Here is a 14521-nt window from a genome sequence, read left to right as displayed (position 1 = left end):
CAAGATTTAGGAAATGTATTAGAACTGCTCATAACTGTATTTTATGTAAATTTATTGTGATTATGTAGATTGTGCTAGGGGTTCTGATGAGGAGGAGAAAGAATACTTTCTCTTCATACTTTAAATGCTTGAAGAAAGTTCCTAAGACTAGGAAAAGAAATCAGTAAGTTTTATTAGCAATTACCATTTAGTTACCTCTCCCTAGAAATACACCCCCCACCAGATTTTTGATTGGTTTGATTTTTTGCTAATTAGTTCTACGAGTTTCTTATATTTTTTTATTATTAACACCTTAGCCTAATGTGTGTAACAACTATTAACATAAAATAAGGGTTTAAAAACATTATTTCCTATTCACTTATTTTCCTAATAATAGTATTGTTTATATTTCCCCTGCCCCTACAAAATGGATGAAGGAACCCTAATAGGGTTATTCTAGGACCCTAACATTTATGTAAATTACATTTTAGAATTTCTGAGAATTTGAAGGAATGTCGGTATTGTTTTAAGGTCCTTACAGAATTTTGTGGTAAATAGAAATTTTTTAATATTATTCAGGAAAGCAATCAAGGTTTTTATTCTAGGTGCTTCTGTTGTATAGAAAAGTAATGGTTCTGAATGGAATTACCTAGCAAAGAACAATAGGTACAACTGGGATATAGAGAAAATAAATTTGAATACTTTAGTACACATGCAATCTGTCTGATATGATTAGAGATTAAGATGCCTAAACAGATCTTTCTGGTAATAACATTTTGATACTAGCACCATAGAAATTGTTTTATATGTGGTCATGATCATTATTGCTAAACTTTAGTCTTTAAAGAAAAACCTGCAGTTTAACTCATAAAAATAATTATCTTCCTTGGTTGGTATACACAGACAATTGTCCTTAGTTTTCACCTTTGTCTCTTGTTTAGATTTTAAACTACTATATTACAAGTTCCTCCAGTAAATGGCATCACAGCATGGTTTTAATTTCTTAATGTGAGTGAATAGTTTTAGTTTTCAAAAACAAAATAGTGATTATCATAAATTTACTGAGATGTGACTGAAATGATTGTTGCATGACTAACCCATCTACCTTGTATGATGAAAAAGAGTATTTGATTGTCTGAGGCTATAGAGGTCCAGCTCAGTAGAGTGAAAAAAAGGACACTCTTGTACAAACAGGAAGAAAAAAGTACTGTTAAATTACTGGACAGGCATGGTGGCTCACGCCTGTAATCCCAGCACTTTGGGAGACTGAAGCGGGCTGACCACCTACGGTCAGGAGTTCGAGGCCAGCCCGGCCAACATGGTTAAAACTAAAAATACAAAAATTAGCGGGATGTGGTGGCAGGCATCTCTAATCCCAGCTACTCGGGAGCCTGAGGCAGGAGAATCTCTTGAACCTGGGAGGCTGAGGTTGCAGTGAGCCGAGATCATGCCATTGCACTCCATCCTAGGCAACAAGGGCAAAATTACATCTCAAAAAAAATTACTAAAATTTGAGTCTTTTTCCTTTTTTGCATGGCCTTTCTCTCATCTTGTCATGATATTTTTTAAATTGCCACTATTGTTGTTTTAAATAAAGAAAAATTAAAATTTTCAAATATGAACATAGACTAAACTGTTCATTTTCTATTGTGCAATGCCATTTCCTATACAAATATAAGGGCCTTTAACTTGAAAGTAGCACACCAAAATTCCACAACACATATTTTATCCTGCATTAGTCTGTTTTTCACTGCCATAAAGAGCTACCTGAGACTGAGTTACTTATAAAGAAAAGAGGTTTATTTGGCTCACAGTTCTGCAGGTTGTACAAGCATGGCACCAACATCTGCTCGACTTCTGTTAAAGCTTTTGGAAGCTTTTACTTATGGAGCAAGGTGAAGGAAGAACAGACCTGTCACACAAGGAAATAGGAAGCAAGAAAGGTACCAGCCTCTTTTAAACAGTCAGACACACGCTAACTATTAGAGTGAGAACACATTCATTACTGTAGGGAGGGTACCAAGCCATTCATGAGGGATCCAGCCCCATCCAGCCCTTTCATGACCCAACAACTTCCCAGGCCCCACCTCCAACATTGGAGATCACATTTCAATATGAGGTTTTGAGGGGACAAATATCTAAATTACATCAAATCCTTATCAGAATGGTGGAAATACTGCACAAACTAACACAATTGTTTTTATTTCACTTCTCGATAGTACACATGCTACCAACCTCTATACCTTTAGCATAGTGATAAGCTAAAGAAAGACTATAAGGAAAAGGAAACATGGCTTTGAGCATCGATGGTTGGTTAATACAGAGGAGTAAAACAAATAAAGGATATGGAGAGTTTTTCATTCATGATAGAACATCATTGCATTGTTTCCACAGTTAAAGCAAGTATTGCTCAAATGGAAACTGTGACCTCTTAAGGATGTCAGTGCTCCCTTTCCTTATCACAGTTACTCGATGGTTCATGCAACACTCTGACTTTGTAGTAGATCTGAGTCTTCCTGAACTCCTGCATGTTGTGGATCCACAAGAATTCTGTGTTCATAAGAAACAGGGCGTGATGTCTACAAAGGAAGCAGCTCTGCTCACTGGCATGTTCCATTGTCCTATCAGACCTATCAGACCTCACTTGCAAAACATACATTCCAAGATAAAAATATTAAAAATTTCAAGATGGTGACAGCAGAAAATGAAATTACACCAAGTGCCAAGCTTGTGATGCCATCTCTGTGGCTGAATCAGCTTTAGGAAAAGAGAGGTGAACGTTTCCAGATTTTGCTTCAGAGAAAGGTTTTGCGATGATCATTGGATAATGAATTACCATTGTTTTTCTCTACCAGGTTAAAGCGTGGTTGCATTTTGTTTAAAATGGACTGTTATATAACATCATAAATTATATTTTACCCAATAAAACTTGGTCTTTTACTAAAGTAGAACATACGGTTAAAAAAATAAAACTGAATATTGAATTAGGAAAAGAAAAGAATACTGATATCAATGATATTTGATTCGGCTGTTTTGCTAAAGAAATGCATTTTATGATTTTTAAAGATGCACATCCAGAAACTTTTTATATCACAGTGGATTATTATAAGATTTCTATCACAAAAAATAATATTGGTCTTCATGCAGGTAGTAAGCTATCAGACACAGCTTTTATGTGCCTAGATTCAAAGGGATGAATAAAAAATAGTACACATTACATTGTTTCTTCACAATTTAGGTGACACACAATTTGAAAGGCAAACTATACTAATATACAATGAAAATACACAATGAAACATCATAAGGTAATATAAAATGATAAGTTGTATTCTTCTGTTTCCTAGAGAAGGACACGTCCCTCACATTTTTATACAATTTTTCTTTGTAGGAATTATTGTGAATTTTTATTTTATGTTTCTTTGTGTGATTACCTTATTCTCTGTCTTCTTCAACAGTAAGCTTCCCTAATCTGATTTTGCTCACTCATGTATAGTCCAGCCTTGACTCAGTGTCTGACACAGTGGTGAGAACTGGCATATGCACTTAATAAACACTGCTAATTCGAAAATATAGAAATACCTCACGCAGGACTCATTTCACAATAGAAATGTAATGTTAAAAACAGGAAAATATTTGACTTACCAGGAAAGACTCTACAGAAAAGATAAAATAGTAACAATTACGAGAATGGGCCAAAGGGAGGAACAAGTTTGGCGAAGCTTTTGTAACGAATACTCTGTAATGATTCTAGGAAAAATACTTTAAAGTAGTTTTATTGTCACTGAGTCATAGAGTTAGTGCAATACCACTAAAAGAGTAAAGACTGTTTTAAGAAATTAACATTTCAGTTATTTCTTCAACCACTCTTTAGAGAATTTTATTTTGAATATATCTAAAATATTCTAGGAAGTCAGTAGTTTCCTCATTGTTCATTCAATACTCAAAAATAGAATTTTATTTTTAACTACATGATTTCTATTTATATGTAATGTATTTAAGTATCTCATTTTTATAAAAGGTAATATTCATAGAAGTTTCTTAAAACATGTAATGAAAAGGGAATGGAAAGAATAAATTCAAATCCAGTGTGGAATGTTTCAAAATTGTTAAAATTTAAATTGTTATATTTTCAGTGAATTTACTGTGAATTTTTATTAACCAGTAGTATATGCTATCAGAAGAAAACCTTTGTAATAATATAGAAAGGGCTTGAGAATTTCAGTAACTAATTTTCGAGCATACAACCAATTGCATATATTAGATTTAATTCATCTTTTATAGAACTTCAAGAACTAAGCTATCGGTTTGATTGTAACTGAAATATGTAACTCAAAAAAGCTCTATTTAAATTAATCTAATTATATGCTTATGTTTTCAGTTTCCCAGTGTGATCATAGTTCTTTATTTTGTCTTTATTTCCAACCTCCATGAAATAGGAATTTGTATCTATTGGTTATTATATTATATACATTAGTAAATTGCTACCTAACAACTTCATCAATAGCCAAACTACATTTAGGTCAAAAAATAAATACTTTTGTCAGACACTATCCATCAATTGTAACAATTGTAAATATTTCTCTTTTGATATTTCCCTAATACCATTAAGGTTTCAATAATATATTATTCAAATGTGTACAATCATTTTCCTTTCAGTTTAAGAAAGTGAAATCAAACTCAAATATTTTACTTGCCATGTAGTAGAAATACTTAAATAAGACAAAGTATAAGTTATACAATTTTTTTCAAATTTTGTGTTTTTTCTTCTCATGGATATATTATTATCTGAAAGGAGTATATTCATGCAATTTTCAGATCAGTTGTGTCACTATCCAAATTTAAATAAATAAGATAGTGCACAGGAGGCAGAAAAAAAGGTCAGAAAACTGGCTGGGCACGGTGGCTCACGCCTGTAATCCCAGCACTCTGGGAGGCCAAGGCAGGCTGATCACGAGGTCAGGATATCGAGACCATCCTGGCTAACACGGTGAAACCCCGTCTCCACTAAAAATACGAAAAACTAGCCAGGCATGGTGGCAGGCGCCTGTAGTCTCAGCCACTAGGGAGGCTGAGGCAGGAGAATGGCGTGAACCCGGAAGATGGAGCTTGCAGTGAGCGGAGATTGCACCGCTGCACTACAGCCTGGGCGACAGAGCATGACAGGGTCTCAAAAAAAAAAAAAAAAAAGTCAGAAAACTTAACCTATACTGTACCATAAAGTAAGTCATTTAGACTAGACACTTCAGTCTTATAATATAGTGCATATTATGTCTTAATCACCTCATTAACATATTTAGGTTTATATAAGCATACCTCTGTGCAACATACATTAGAGAGAAAGAACTAATAGAAAAATAATAGAATAATAAATATAGAATTCCTATTGCTCTGAAATCATAGTTAATGAGAATGTCACTATATACAAATACTCAAAAGATATGTTAAAATTAAGAAAAATCATAGTGTTCTTGATTTTGTTCTTTATTTCTGAGAGGGCACAGTAATACCCCTTCCTGTCCGTGTGAACATTTTCTCCAATCTCTACTCTTCCCCATGTGGACACATGTGCGAGCATATACACACTTTCTAGTGTAGTTTTAGGTAGAATTTATTTTTTCCTTGAGAGAGAACTTAGAGAAAATGGAGCAGAATGGCCTCAACTTTTACAAAAAATTGTAAATGGGTAACAGAAATACTTAGAAATAGTCATAAACAACTTACAGCAGATTGTTTACACAAACCCCAAAATTTTTTATAAGGAGATTGATTTAACTTATTCTGATTTCTATGCTCTTATAGCAATATTTTCAGTGGAAAAAATCACATCAAAACACTTGCAAACTAAAAATTGTGCCTATTGCATATGCCAGATATCTAGTTTTTCTCTCCAAACACAAATTGCTAAGGAATACTTCAAAGCTTCAAACAAAACTTAAAAAAAAAATAAAAACATGCTAGAAATATTTTTTTCTATAGATAACTTACATGGATAATAAAAGGAATGTTTCTTGGAAGTAAAGGTTACAAAGTGCTTATTCGCTTTAGTCCTCAACAAAGCTTTTCTGAATTATATTATTTATTGAAAATAGAATTTCTCCATATGGCCAGCAGTAAATCTATTTTTTTGTTTGTTTCTACTTGTTTTTTTTTCCCTTAAAATATCTGCAATGTGGGCAGAAGATTCGTGATTGGGTAAGCACTACCATATAATATTGTTACTAGGATTTGTCATCTAAGGGTTTCGTTTGTTTTATTGTTTTAAACATAATAGAAGGTATCATATTTTGTGGTATTTAAAAAATACTTCTTCATTTCTTTAAAAAATAAGTTAATATAGCTTGCTCCCATCGCCATGGGACTGCTCATCTACAGTTCAGAAAATTTAGCCTATGAGGAGGATATGAGTGAGACTAAGTCAGGAGCCACCGAGAAGCAAGAAGGCCACAGTGATTGTTGCCATAAGCGTGCTGGCTACCATCTTTCTGGCTTTGTTTGCAGTCTTGGTGGTGGTTTGAGTGCAGCGCTACCGCTGGCCAGGAGACCTGCTGCAGCGCTATGATTCCAAGCCCATTATGAGTCTCTTGGGTGCCATGGAGACCCAATCTGAGCTCTCTGAGTTAGAACTAGATGATGTCATCATCGCCCACTCTGGCATAGAGCCCATTCTGGAGAATGAAGACTGGATCTAGGATGCCTTGGGTCTCATGTCCCACTGCATTGTCATCTTGAAGATTTGTCACACTTTGAGAGAAAAACTTGTTGCCATGACAACGGGCTCAGAGGCTGAGAAGAAGACTTCAGCCACTGTCAGCAGCATCATTGTGGTGGCCAAGTGGATCATCCCCAGAGTAGATGATGTTGTGAAATCAGTGTACCATCTGTTAAGCACCAAGCTCCTGGATGTGAGTACGACTGCCCTGCTCCTGTCAGTCATCAGGTGCTGGTAACCAGAAATGCCTGCCATCTGAACAGGGGCCCCAAAGCACTTGGAGGTGCTTTGAGAAGCAGCCTTGCCTTCTGAACCAGATAAAGACCTCCCAGGCCCTAAAGCCTTCTTGCAGGAGCAGTTGGGAATTTATTGCCTGTAGGCCAGCAGCTAGTCATGAAAGCTAGCAAGAATGGCTTAGATGAGCCTTCCACTTTTTCCTGTAGAGTTAGTTGTTCTCCAGGGCTCAGGAATGTGTGCATAGCAAAGCAGGAGAGTCCTATCTGGTGATGCCATTGTTGCAATTACAAATTGTGGCTGGTGAGAGGCAGTCTAATACCACAATTAGGGGATATGCCATTCATCATTTGCACAACACAGCACTGAAACTGATAGATGGTCAGCTTTATTTAGATTCCCTAGTGTTTTCAAGAAAATTATGCTACCATATAAGAAATCTAGAGGTTTCACATTAAACATCAGAATTTCTGGCTTCTCCTGAACAGTCAGATTTGGCAGTTGTGATTTGTGTTTTCAAACGAGAACAATCAGTTGGAGTTAAGTAGGGATTGCCTCTCTTGGCAAGACTGTACTCTTTTTTGCCTGTTTCATTTATTTGTATTATCTGCCTGATCCCTGAGGTATCTGAGCCTGTCCTGTTATTTAGAGGTTTGGGTTTGAAGCTTAGCACTATGAAGTTTATTATTTCCTTTTATCCTTATGCCTACAATTTTACTATACGCCACTAGGTATACAGTAAATTTATACTTATGATTCCCTCAAAAAATAATAATTCAAAAATAAAAATAAATTAGTATAATTCATATGAATGTTGTTTTTTATCTCTTTTACTTTTTAAAAAATTTCTGCCATATCTAAGATGTTTATAAACAGACTATAGGGCAAACATTTGCAAAGGTGTATATGGAATGCAATTAATGAGCTAACAGGAATTTGGCAGTAGAAACACTAGTGTGTTAAAACATTTTCAGTTTTCTCTGCAATCCAGTCCAGGAGGTAATAACATCTTTTTTTTTTTTTTTAATACTTTAAGTTCTGGGATACATGTGCAGACGATGCAGGTTTGTTACATAGGTATACACGTGCCACGGTGGTTTGCTGCACCCAGCAACCCGTCACCAACATTAGGTATTTCTCCTAATGCTATCCCTCCCCTTGCCCCCCAACCCCGACAGGCCCCAGTGTGTGATGTTCCTCTCCCTGTGTCCATGTGTTCTCATTGTTCAACTCCCACTTATGAGTGAGAACATGTGCTGTTTGGTTTTCTGTTCCTGTGTTAGTTTGCTGAGATTGATGGTTTCCACCTTCATCCATGTCACTACAAAGGACATGAACTCATCCTTTTTTATGGCTGCATAGTAATCCATGGTATATATGTGCCACATTTTCTTTATCCAGTCTAACATTGATGGGCATTTGATTTGGTTCCAAATATTTGCTATTGTGAACAGTGCTGCAATAAACATACGTGTGCATGTGTCTTTTTAGTAGAATGATTTATAATCCTTTGGGTATATGCGCAGTAATGGGATTGCTGGATCAAATGGTATTTCTGGTTCTAGATCCTTCAGGAATCGCCACACTGTCTTCCACAATGTTTAAACTAATTTACATTCCCACCAACAGTGTAAAAGCATTCCTATTTCTCCACATCCTCTCCAGCATCTGTTGTTTCCTGACGTTTTAATGATCACCATTCTAACTGGTGTGACATGGTATCTCGTGGTTTTGATCTGCATTTCTCTAATAACCAGTGAAGATGAGCTTTTTTTCATATGTTTGTTGCCTGCATAAATTTCTTCTTTTGAGAAGTGTTTGTTCCTGTCCTTCGCCCACTTTTTGATAGCGTTGTATTTTTCTTGTACATTTGTTTAAGTTCCTTGTAGATTCTGGATATTAGCCCTTTGTCAGATGGATTGCAAAAATGTTTTCCCATTCTGTAGGCTGCCGGTTCACTGTAATGATAGTTTTTTGTTTTTTGTTTTTTTGTTTGTTTGTTTTTGGTTTTGTTTTTTGCTGTGCAGAAGCTCTTAGTTTAATTAGATCCCATATGTCAACTGGGGCTTTTGTTGCAATTGCTTTTGGTGTTTTAGTCATGTAGTCTTTGCCCATGCCTATGTCCTGGATGGTATTGCCTAGGATTTCTTCTAGAGTTTTTATGGTTTTATGTATTACGTTTAAGTATTTAATCTTTCTTGAGTTAATTTTTGTATAAGGTATAAGGAAGGGGTCCAGTTTCAGTATGCTTTATTTTTAAAGAGAAAGTAAATAGTTATCTTGTTCATGTAAAAGATGAGGTTATTTGATAAAATCTATGATTTTCTTTTCTCCAAGATGAAATTGTAGTTGCCCTACGTTAAAAACAGGAAAGCAGAAGTAAATGGACCCTAGACATTGAATTGCCTGCCCCAAATGAATCCTCGAATTTACGTTAAGATCACATTTTGGAATTAATCTTAACAAGACTAAGAGTTTGTAGTATTACTAATATAAATAACATCGAATTTTCAGACAGTTTGCTCTTGTCACCATCATCTTTGTTATTGATACACGCCGGGCATGGTGGCTCATGGCTGTAATCCCAACACTTTGGGAGGCCGAGGCAGGCTGATCACTAGGTCAAGAGATGGAGACCAACCTGGCCAACATGGAGAAAACCTGTCTCTACTAAAAATATAAAAATTAGTTGGGCATGGTGGCGCGTGCCTGTAGTTCTAGCTACTTGGAGGCTGAGGCAGGAGAATTGCTTGAACCTGGGAGGCTGAGGTCGCAGTGAGCCAAGATCGCGCCACTGCACTCCAGCCTGGTGAGAGAGCGGGATGCCCATCTCAAAAAAAATAAATAAGTAAAAGTAAAAGTTGTTTGTGCTCTTCTCCAAGTTATTCAGTCATGCAATCTCCTTATCCCATGTTGGCAAATATAGGTCATCTAGCACAAGTGCCTTTGTTTGCTATCTATCTTGTCATTTCAACATATCTAGGTGATCACAGCTTCCTTATGTCTTTAGAACTTATCCGTAACATTACTCTTTTTTCCTCCTGTCTCAGAGTAAGTTTGTTTCCTCTCTTTCACTTTGTGCAGTGTCATTCACAACTCAGCTGAGCCAAAGCTTTGTTTGAAATCAGTTAATAAGTCCCTCCCTTGCATTTTAGGGCTCTTGCTTCATTGATATTTCTCTTCTAATTGTAAATATATTTAGATCATTTATTCCTTTAAAGAAAAAAAGAAACAAAAATTTAACAAGGCTTCCATTTTCTAATACCCCTTCAAGCTTCACTCTTAGTTTTTCCTTCCTTTCACCAATAACATTCCTAAGAATTTTCTATATTTGTCATTTTCCTTTTATATTTTCTCACTGGATGCTTTACTTTTCAAAATCTTCTGTTATTAATGTCTTTACATGCATAACAAAACTAAACTTTCACCTGTACAACTATTTTACCAGTTAAACCAATAGTTTCACAATTAAGTAACTTTTAAAATTCTTTCTTCTCCTTGTGTATTGATGAAATGCTTTTATTCCTTGGTGTATCGGTCATTTGTATCCATAATAACATTGTGTAAAAAAAAATCAAAACTCATTGGCATGTATTAGCTTGGTGCGGTTTTTACCATTGCTTTTACGGACAAAAAAACATGATTACTTTTACACCAAACTACTTACCAACCTGCTTGCCAGTAAGCATCCATTTCTTACTCATCTATGGGTTGACATGAGTTCAGCTACATTAGATTTGGCACAATTAGGCTTGCTTTCTAGCTGTGAACTACATTCACTTGTTTCTCATCCTTCTTAAAACTGAAGATAGCTGAGACATATCCTTTTTATGAAAAAAAGATCAAAGTGCAGGAGACCAAGTCAAATCACACAAGCACATTTCAAATTCTACTCACATAATTTCCACTATCATCCCATTAGAAAAAGCAAGTCACATAGCCACGTTCAACATCAATTGGGTAGGGAATATATTCCTTTCACAGAAGGGGATAGAAAGTGAATACTTGTTAAGCAATAATATAATTTATCTCACTTGGGTTTCTTGATACAATACAGCCTTAGTAGTGATAAGGATAGGAGGCAGGGAAATTCTGGGCAGAAGAGGGCAAGTCTTTGGCAAGGGTCCCACCCTCAAACCTGGAACCGTGGCCCAATGTGAGAACATGTATTCCTGTTTTCCCACTCGAATGTTGCCTTTTCCAAAACCACCTATGGCCCGCTCTGCCCCCAATCCTGTGCCCATTAAAACCCCAGTCTCCATCAGCAGAGAGCAGAGAAGAGAAGCAACTGGATATCCAAGAGAAGCAGCTTGAATTCAAAGAGACAACTTGACAGCGTGGCTTCAGAGAGGAGTCTGGCCAAGGACTGCTGAACTCCAGGGGAGGACTGCCCTCCCACTCCATCTGCTTTCCAGCTCCCCTCCCCGCAGAGAGCCATTTTCATCAGCAATAAAATCCTCCACATTCACCACCCTCCAATTCGTTAGTAAGACCTAATTTTTCCTGGACACTGAACAAGAGCTCAGGAGCCATGGGTGCAGACAGTGAAGACTGTCACACTGACTCTTTGCCCTTGCTGGTGGAGAGCAACCACTACACGTGAAAAGGCAGGGGGCCCACTGAGCTGTTTAAGACTTAAGCTGTCCACAGACGGCAAAACTAAAAGAACACTGTAACATGGCTGGTCGCGGTGGCTCACACCTATAATCTCAGCACTCTGGGAGACCAAGGTGGGCAGATCATGAGGTCAGGAGTTAGAGACCATCCTGGATAATGCGGTGAAACCCCATCTCTACTAAAAATACAAAAAAATTAGTCAGGCATGGTGGCAGGCGCCTGTAGTCCCAGCTGCTCAGGAGGCTAAGGCAGGAGAATGGGGTGAACTCGGGAGGCAGAGCTTGCAGTGAGCTGAGATTGTGCCACTGCACTCCAGCCTGGGCGACAGAGCAAGACTCCATCTCAAAAAAATAAAAAAATGAATAAAAAGAGAAGAAACATTGAATTAGGTATTTAAAGCTATTAGTATTTATTAGTTTACTTTTTTTTATTTACACAGGTTTAAAACAAAACAAAAAAACACTGTAACACACATCCTCTGGGGCTTCAGGGGTCATGGGTACTCCTCACTAGACACTGCCACAGGGCCCGCACAAAGTTTTGCTCCTGCCAATGCCCAAAAGCACTTGCCCTGGCTCCTGCACCTGTTCACCTGCACTCCCCTCCTCGAGGGGTGGAATGCAGTGAGACTGAGCCAGGGGAGTCCACTCCTGCCGCCCCGAAGAAGCAGCCAGCTAGTTCCAGTGCCCATGCATTCCAGTTTCAACCCGTGAAGGGGTCAGGGAAATTTCCTGCTTCAGTAGTGGTTTCAACTGTATCTTCAAATAGAATTAGAAGTGATGATGTAGCTGACAGGAATCATGGTACATAGGTAGGTTGTTTTGGACAAAGTACTTATTAGGCTACTTTGTAAAGAAACAACTTATTCCTCTGAGTTATTTTACAAAATCTATGGCATCACCTTTGGTTCAATAACCATAAATGAAGTCCATACTATGTTCTAGGATTGGGTCATTGTCTAAACATTGTGTTATGAGATTGTGTGCTAAGATGTTGTTGGCAGATGATTAATTAATTAGGGTTTCTTTGTAAATATAAAAACAAGCCTCACCTTTACTTTTCACTATTTAATTCAACTGATATTTTTATCTTCATTCACAAGAAATTCAAGGATTTTTTTTCCGGAAAATAATTATATAGTTTACTACTTGTAACACATTTAAAGAGAAAAAAGTAGCTTAAATAACATGTGTTCCCTGAGGAACTGGTAGGTGATATGGCTACTGTTTGATGATAGGTCAGTGCAGGAGAGTTGAGATTCATGAGTAAACTTGTAAACAGCTGGTAACCCATGGTTTGTATGTATGCAAAGAAATAAAACAAACTAAAAGTCTAATAAATTTTTTAAGTACCAGAATTCCATGCTTTATGCAAGTGAGAAAACTGAAGGAAATTGTATCTCTGAAAAAAAGCATAATTACGCAATGCAGAAATATGAGCATCATCCCACCTCCAAGATAAAACTTTAAGAATTTAATATGTTTAATTCCTCAGTCTTATGAGTGGCTTCTTCTAAAGAGCGTATCGATAGCTTGATGAAAACAAGCTTCAAATTATTTATTTACATTTATTGGCAATTAAAAATTATGTGTACAAAACATTACACTTATATTTTTGTATCCATATTCCTCTGGAGAGAATTTCAGTAACATCCGTATGCCACCCATCACTTTGCTCACCATTTGGTGACAGGATTCATTGCATTTGCTAAAAAGTAAGATTACTGTAGTGCAAATTACACATGCATGCTCAGTTGCAATTTTCCTCTGTGTGAGGTTAAGTGCATGTTATTCATTGTTTATGAAATGTTTCATTTGTAAATCTGTTTTGAAAGCCTGAAATGGAACATTATGTTTCTATGGAGCCCTGTCTTATAGATTTTGTTTTCGTTCTACAGGAATTATGTTTTAAATATTATATCTGCTTTCGGCTATGTTTTCTTGCACACCCTTCTATAAATCTTAACATATTACTATCACTCATGTGAAACAATCATTAACTCCATTGAATAGGGTTATAGGATTGAATTCTACAAAAGGACTTTTCTGATTGAATTAGTCAGGGCTATATTCTTCTATTTATCATGAATACAAGTGTTCTTTACAAGAGCATTTCCAGCTGAATCTCTTCTTTTTCTATCTGAACATTTTGGTAGAAATATACCATGACAGAACTTTAAACAATATAGTTTTATAATATCTGTCTATAGTTGGCTACTAAGTCATGAGCCATATTTATTTAAATAAGATACATAGATCATGTTTGCATATTTAAAAGATTAAAGAATTTTACTTGATTCAATAAATATTTATAAACTCCAGTGCTAGGCAATGTGTGAAATATTGAGATTCAAGGATGAATTAGATATTCTTTGCCCTCCAGAATCTCATTTACATGCAGGCATGTAAATTGTTAAAAGACATTCATCACACATCATAACATCCAAATAATTAGAATTTCTAGCAAAAGAGGTGATGTGGGGGAAAGATTGTATAGAGCAAGGCTCATAAAAGAAGAGGGAGATTTGAATTGGGCCCTCGAGGGTTGATTGAATTTTGTTTGACAGAGAAGAAGATGAAAGACAACTTATAAAGAAGGAAAAGAATGAGGGAGACAAAAGTCTTGGATATTGTCAAGTCAACATACTTGGGAAGAATAGGGGTATTTTCAAACCTGTAACATTAAGTGATCATTATAAATGGAACATGTTGAAACACTTTTGTTTACATTGCATAGTGATAAAGGCTTTGGGTTTAATTTGTAGGCCTTAGAAGGCCACCTAAATGTATCAGCAATGGAGCTACATGATTAATTTTATGTTTTATGAGGAGAGCTCTCAGGAAATTGTAGGATGTAAAAACAGAAGAAGGAAAAAGCTTGATTAAACAGAAGAGGTTGATTAAACAGTTACTGGAGGTGAAATCAATAAGACATGGATATAAAATGAATGTTGAGGATGAGATAGAATCAATGATGACTCCT

The 14521-nt window shown here is 36.4% G+C and overlaps 1 protein-coding gene and 1 pseudogene across 1 annotated transcript in view; both read left to right on the top strand.

The window, feature by feature from the left end:
• LOC100609532 (protein eyes shut homolog) overlaps nucleotides 1-14521 on the top strand; it is a 2075858-nt gene that overhangs the window by 1054117 nt on the left and 1007220 nt on the right. The gene's annotated exons all lie outside the window — the stretch shown is intronic.
• On the top strand, nucleotides 1813-7147 carry LOC134810244 (transmembrane protein 98-like; annotated as a pseudogene).

Source organism: Pan troglodytes, chromosome 5, assembly GCF_028858775.2.
Source record: "Pan troglodytes isolate AG18354 chromosome 5, NHGRI_mPanTro3-v2.0_pri, whole genome shotgun sequence".
Lineage (NCBI taxonomy): Eukaryota > Metazoa > Chordata > Mammalia > Primates > Hominidae > Pan > Pan troglodytes.
Note: the sequence above shows the minus strand (reverse complement) of the source record. Positions and strands in the feature narration are given on the sequence as shown.